Source organism: Helianthus annuus, chromosome 10 (genome assembly GCF_002127325.2).
Source record: "Helianthus annuus cultivar XRQ/B chromosome 10, HanXRQr2.0-SUNRISE, whole genome shotgun sequence".
Taxonomy (NCBI): Eukaryota; Viridiplantae; Streptophyta; class Magnoliopsida; order Asterales; family Asteraceae; genus Helianthus; species Helianthus annuus.
This window is the reverse complement of record NC_035442.2, coordinates 48,612,223-48,619,156: the sequence shown is the minus strand read 5'-3', so window position 1 is coordinate 48,619,156 and position 6,934 is coordinate 48,612,223. Positions and strand designations below refer to the sequence as shown.

At 41.6% G+C, this 6,934-nt stretch overlaps 1 non-coding gene across 1 annotated transcript; it reads right to left on the bottom strand.

The window, feature by feature from the left end:
* Positions 1-320: 320 nt before the first annotated feature.
* Positions 321-426, bottom strand: LOC118483546. The gene has a single exon (XR_004870836.1). It is a non-coding gene; the product is annotated as a small nucleolar RNA R71 (small nucleolar RNA).
* Positions 427-6,934: the final 6,508 nt, after the last annotated feature.

Genomic DNA, 6,934 nt, shown 5'->3' with positions numbered 1-6,934 from the left:
ACCCTTCACCGGTAGTTATTCCTCACAATGATCAAAGGAGGACATTGAAGTGAGGACCAACTCTTTGCAAAGTTTACGAAAGTATAAAGGATTAGCAACGGAGGAGCCTTACTTTCATTTGGAGGCTTATGACTCGATTTGTAACACTCTTGGGAGTCAAGGGTTCTCGGCCGATGATATTAAATTGGTATTATTCCAATTTTCTTTGGAAGATAAGGTGAAAAAATGGTTCTACACTTTGCCTTCGGCATCCATATATACATGGGGGGAGATGCAACAAACTTTCTTAGACGAGTTTTACACCGCCCAAAAGACCAACGATGCACGAAAGGGGTTGAGAAGTTTCCAACAACAACATGGTAAAATGTTCCATGAGGCATTTGAACGATTCAATATGATGATAAAGAATTGCCCTCACCATGGAATTGAATTGTGGGAGTTGATGAATGCCTTTCACGAAGGGTTGAGTGCCGAAGATGAGCGTGATCTAATGTCCATTATCGGTGGGACTTTTGGTACAAATTATGAGAACGATGATTGGGAGTTCTTGGAGAGCATGGCAACTACATAAAAGAGGAAAGCTCAAGCATCAAGAAAAGCCCGACCGGCCATTGCCCGACCTCAAGTGCACGCCATAGATGATGGTAATGATCAAACTACTAACCAAATTTATGATGTTTGTGCTTTGTGTAATGAAATAGGTCTTGCGGCTGAAAATTGCCAAGGGATTGTGGAAGGGCAATATGAAGAAGTTCATGCGGTTCAAGGTCAAGGTCAAGGAGGAGGTAGTAGAAACTACAACAACATGAATTCTAATACCTACCACCCCGGGTTGAGGAACCACCCAAATTTTCGGTATGGGAACCCTTCAAATCAAGCCAACCCGAACTTTCAAGGTAGCCAAGGTAACTTTGGTTCACACCAACCTTACAATAACCAAGGTGGATACCGAGGCGGGAACAACCAAGGCTATCAAAGACAATATCAAACGGGTCAAGAACAAGGGGGGTCTTCGGGTGGAAACGAGATGATGGAGATGCTAAAGAGCATGCAAATGGAGATGCAAAAACGGAACCAATTAGATGAAGTTCGAATGCAAAAGGATGAGGTTTGTGATAAAAGCATCCAATCACTAACACCCCAAATGGGTCAATTAGCAACTGACGTGGCTGAATTGAAGAAAAACAAGGGTCAACTTCCTAGCGACACTAAGGTAAACCCTTCGCATGGTACGTCACGAGGTAATGTTAATGTTCATCATGTTAGTGTTTTACGAAGTGGGAAAGAGTTTAAAGCCAATTTGTCACCCGAATTGGTTGAGGGGGTAGTTGAGGACATCACGGGTAATGATAGTGATGATGATGTTTCACCGGTAAAACCAAAAGAATTAATTGTTAACAAACCGGGTGTGGGTGAGAATAAAGAACATGAAAAGAATGAAAAAGTTGAGGGTGAACCAAGTCAAGTCCCTTTACCTTCGGCTCTACTTGACCCGGGAAAGAAAAATTTTATTGCATCGAGAGGTCCCCAAAAAGAAGAAATGTGGGACATGTTTAAACAAGTTAAAATAAACCTCCCACTTCTCGATGCAATAAAACAAGTACCCGCCTATGCCAAATTTTTAAAAGAGTTATGTACACAAAAAAGGCAAAACAAGAAGAAAGTGCCTAAGCGGGTCGATTTAACCGGGCAAGTAAGTGCAGTTTTAAATGGGGAGCTTCCTCCTAAGCTCTAAGATCCGGGTACGCCATTGATTAACATACAAGTTGGTAATTTTCAAATGGCTAAGGCGTTGCTAGATCTTGGAGCCGGGGTGAGTATTTTACCGGGGGGCTTATATGACCAATATGATTTTGGTCCATTAGCAAGGGTGGAGACAACGGTTGTTTTGGCCGATTTGTCTCATAAGCTACCTCGGGGTATGGTTCAAAATGTAATCGTAAAAATTGATGAGTTTTATTACCCGGTCGACTTTCTAGTTTTGGACTACTCGTCCGCGGACCTAAAACAACAACAAAACGTAATTTTGGGTCGGCCATTTTTGAGCACCGCTCATGCCGTGATCGATTGTAGATTTGGTACGGTCGACATGACTTTTGGGAATCGAAAAATGCGTTTGAATGTTTTTACTAACAATTCTAATGCAAATGGTGTTGATGAGTGTTTTATGGCAGATATAGTCGACGGATGCAACCCGTATGAGTATGAGGAGGATGGTTTGGATGTTTGCCTGTGTGATTTTTCTGAACAGGTACATGCTTATGCACTCCGGGTTGAAGAGGAAAAGCAAGATGCAATGGCTTTGAAAGAAGGTAAACCACCATGGACTCATCAGTTTGAAGGTTTACCGGCGGAGATAGATTCGGGTACCAAACCATCATTTAAGGAACCCCCGAAGTTGGAACTTAAAGACTTGCCAAGCCACTTGAAGTATGCATTTTTAGGGGATAATGACACTTTACCTGTCATTATTGCCTCTAATTTGGAGTTGGCACAAGAGCAAGCGTTGTTGGGAGTTTTGAAAGAGAACAAGGGAGCTATCGGATGGACGATTGCCGATCTCAAAGGAATTAGTCCATTCATTGTCATGCATAAGATCATTACCACCGAAGATGCAAAGCCGACACGAGAAGCTCAAAGGCGATTGAATCCGAACCTACGTGAGGTAGTTAAAAAAGAGGTAATTAAATGGTTGGATGCAGGAATTATTTATCCGATTTCGGATAGTGCTTGGGTGAGTCCCACCAAAGTTGTGCCTAAGAAGGCCGGCATTCAAGTAGTCAAAGATGAAAGTGGTGAACAAATTTCCACCCGACCGGTTACCGGGTGGCGTGTATGTATTGACTACCGGAAATTGAATGCCGCCACTTCTAAGGATCATTTCCCGCTACCATTCATTGATCAAATTATTGAAAAATTATCGGGTCAAAAATACTACTGTTTTTTGGATGGGTATTCGGGTTACAATCAAATCGCAATACACCCGGATGACCAACACAAGACCACCTTCACTTGTCCATATGGCACCTTTGCCTTTAGGCGAATGCCATTTGGCTTGTGCAATGCTCCGGCAACTTTCCAACGATGTATGATGAGTATTTTCTCGGATATGGTTGGAGAGTCGCTCGAAGTATTCATGGACGACTTCTCTATTTTTGGCACTAGTTTTGATGCTTGTCTCAACGAATTACAAAAAGTGTTAAAAAGATGTGTTGAGAAAAACTTAGTGCTAAGTTGGGAGAAAAGTCATTTCATGGTGCAAGAGGGCATTGTGTTGGGTCATGTAATTTCTAAAAGGGGGATGGAGGTGGACAAGGCAAAAATACGGGTAATATCATCTTTGCCACCTCCGAAAAATGTTAAGGGTGTAAGGTCATTCTTGGGACACGCGGGTTTTTATAGACGTTTCATTAAAGGATTTAGTGTTATCACTAAGCCTTTATGCAACTTGTTATTAAAAGATGTCCCATTTGATTTTACTAACGAGTGTATGCAAGCTTTCACTGTTTTGAAGGAACACTTGATCAAGGCTCCTATCTTGCAACCACCGGATTGGTCAAAGCCGTTCGAGATAATGTGCGATGCAAGCGACACCACTATTGGTGCAGTTTTGGGTCAACGGGTTGACAAGAAACCGGTGGTTATCTATTATGCAAGCAAAACTCTATCCGAAGCGCAACTTAATTATACCACAACCGAGAAGGAATTACTAGCTGTGGTGTACGCTTTGGATAAGTTTTGCTCGTATATTTGGGGAAGCAAAGTGGTGGTTTATTCGGATCATAGTGCGGTCCGATATTTGATGGAGAAAAAGGACGTGAAGCCTCGTTTGATCCGGTGGGTATTATTGCTACAAGAGTTTGATTTAGAAATCCGAGACAAAAAAGGAAGTGAGAATGTAGTAGCGGATCATTTGTCTCGGATTCCGGTGGAAGGGATCGATGATGTTAGTGAAATCAATGAAAGTTTTCCCGACGAGCAACTTTTAGCCGTTTCCACCTTCGTTGCACCGTGGTATGCTCATTATGTTAACTACTTAGCCACGGGTGCCATCCCAAGTCATTGGACCAAGAAGCGCCGACAACAATTTATGGTTCAAGTGAAGCAATATATTTGGGATGAACCGGATCTCTTCAAGATTGGACCGGATCAAGTTATACGAAGGTGTGTGCCCGAGACAGAAGTGTTGGAAATTTTGACCCATGCCCATTCGTCCGCATGTGGGGGTCATTTTAGTGGGCACAAAACAGGCTATCGGGTTCTTTCATGTGGGTTTTATTGGCCCACAATTTTCAAGGATGCATGTGAGTTCGCTAGAAATTGTATAAATTGTCAAAAAATGGGAAGTATATCGAAGAGAGATGAGATGCCATTACAACCAATCTTGGTTGTCGAGATATTTGATGTATGGGGTATAGACTTTATGGGTCCTTTTCCGAATTCGAATGGCTTCCTATACATTTTGGTAGCGGTGGATTATGTCTCGAAGTGGATTGAAGCTATTGCAACACGAACAAACGACCATTCGGTTGTTTGTAAATTTGTTCAATCCAACATTTTCTCTCATTTTGGCATCCCGCGGGTTATTATAAGTGATGGTGGTTCGCATTTCAAGAATTTCAATTTCGGGAAATTATTGAAGAGGTATAGCGTGAATCACCGAATTGCCACACCTTACCATCCGCAAACGAGTGGACAAGTCGAAGTGTCCAATCGTCAAATCAAAGAGATTCTTATGAAGACGGTAAGAACGGATAGGAAGGATTGGTCGAGTAAGCTAGATGATGCATTGTGGGCATACCGAACGGCCTACAAGACTCCTATTGGCACAACGCCTTACCGGATGGTGTATGGAAAGGGTTGTCATTTGCCAATGGAGCTAGCGCATCGGGCACATTGGGCAATTAAGATGGTAAACGCGGATTATGATGAGGCGGGGAAGTTGAGAAAGTTGCAATTAAGCGAGATAGAAGAGATTCGGGATGAGGCGTATGAATGTGCATCGGCTTATAAAGATAAACTCAAGAAGGTGCATGATGCAAAACTGCGAAAGAAAACGTTTGAAGTGGGTCAAAAAGTTTGGTTGTATAACTCAAGACTGAAGATGTTCGCGGGTAAGCTTAAAAGCAAATGGATGGGCCCGTACGTCATTCGGAGAGTTGGAAGGTTTGGTGATGTAGACATCCAAGATGAGCAAACACTTAAACAACAAACGGTGAACGGTCAACGGTTGAAGCCATACTTGGAGGGGAACGACATCAACAACTTGGAGCTTGATAAAGCGGGCTACATTTTGCGCCCGGTCGATGAGGAACAACCATGAGAGGCCCAGGTTTGGTAGTGTAAATAGTAGTGTTTTGTTTTGGTTGTTTTGTATAGTTGCACAATTACCGTATTTCCTTGAAATCCGTGTTTGAAACAAGTGTGGGGATATTCGGGTCACGAATTACTCTAACATTGTGTTGAGGACAACACGAGACTTTCGAGGGGGTAGGGTGATTTTTACACGTCTTAAAAAAAAATTTAAAAATTTGAAAAATATAAAATTTTATGGTTAAAAATCACATTTTAAGCAAAACAGGGATTCCCAGACATCACCGTAAATTACGGTCTCACCGTAATTTACGGTGGAGATAAAAAAGTTTGTGGCTTTACAGTGCAAGTCTACTGTTTTACGGTGGAATTTTTTTTTCAGGGTTCACCGTAATTTACGGTGAGACCGTAAATTACGGTACGCGGAAAAAGTTGATCCGTCGTTTGGGGTTCCGCATTTAACTAAAAAATAAAAAATAAAGACATCTGGTCACGTGAAGTCACCCCTAACCACACAATTCTCTTCTCTATCACCATCATCTATCTCTTTCACAAGACCCACAAATCCATCTTCTTCTCCAACCTTCAACCCTCCATAACTTTTTCAATTCTTGTCCAAACTAAGTGAAATTGGAGTCTATCTTGACTAATTTTTCACGTAGTTTCTGATTTTGTCAAGAGATTCACGAGAAAACAAAGCTTTAGGGTTCGGATTTCAAACCCTAGTCCGAAAATTTTTGGGGGTTTTTGGAGTTTTTGTTTCAAAAGCATTCTTGCATCTTAAATCAAAGGTATGGAAGCTTATTTGTTGTATTTTGATGATGCATTGTGAAGATTGAGGTTATTGTTGATGTTTGTTCATACCCACTTGCTTGTTCATAGTTGTGACTTGTTACTTGTTCTTGAACATGAGTATGGTTTGTAGATGTAGGATTGTTAGTAAAGTAGTGAACTTTTGGGGATTTCTACAATGTAGAGACACCATGCCCAAATTTTTGAAAAAAATTATAAAAGTTTTGGTTCACTAACATCTACAGCCATAGTAACAAGCAAGTGTGGGGATATTTTGGAGAAAGGAGCCTAATTTTGTTTTGTTTGGTTGTGTTGTTTACTCTAATGTGTGTAGGAATGGCACGAACAAAAGAAAAGACCGGAGCAAGTTCATCTTCGTCTTCGAAAGGAAAGGGTAAACAACCGGAACAACAACCGAGAAAGAGACAATATTTGGGCCGAGTGAATGAAAGTGAAAGTGAGGAAGAGATGGAGTTGGACCCGACTGAAAAGCCGATATGGGATTCAGGATCATTGGAAGACCAACTCGAGGAATGGCAACCAACATTGTATCATGATAGAATGAATCGGCTGAAGAATAAGGCAGCGGCCTTTATTTGTGAAAGGGAAGTTCGGGAAGTGGAATTCCAACAGTTTGGTGTGTTTGATAAGTTTCGTGCTCTAGGTTGGGAGTCGGCGCTTAAATGTTTTGACAAAGATAGGAACAACCTGTTTATGACCGAAATTCAAGAGTGGATGGCAACTCTTAAGGTTAACCAATATGACAGGCCATCAAAAATGAAGCTAACGGGTATTGTGAATGGAATTCTAGTGGAGATGTCGTTTGACA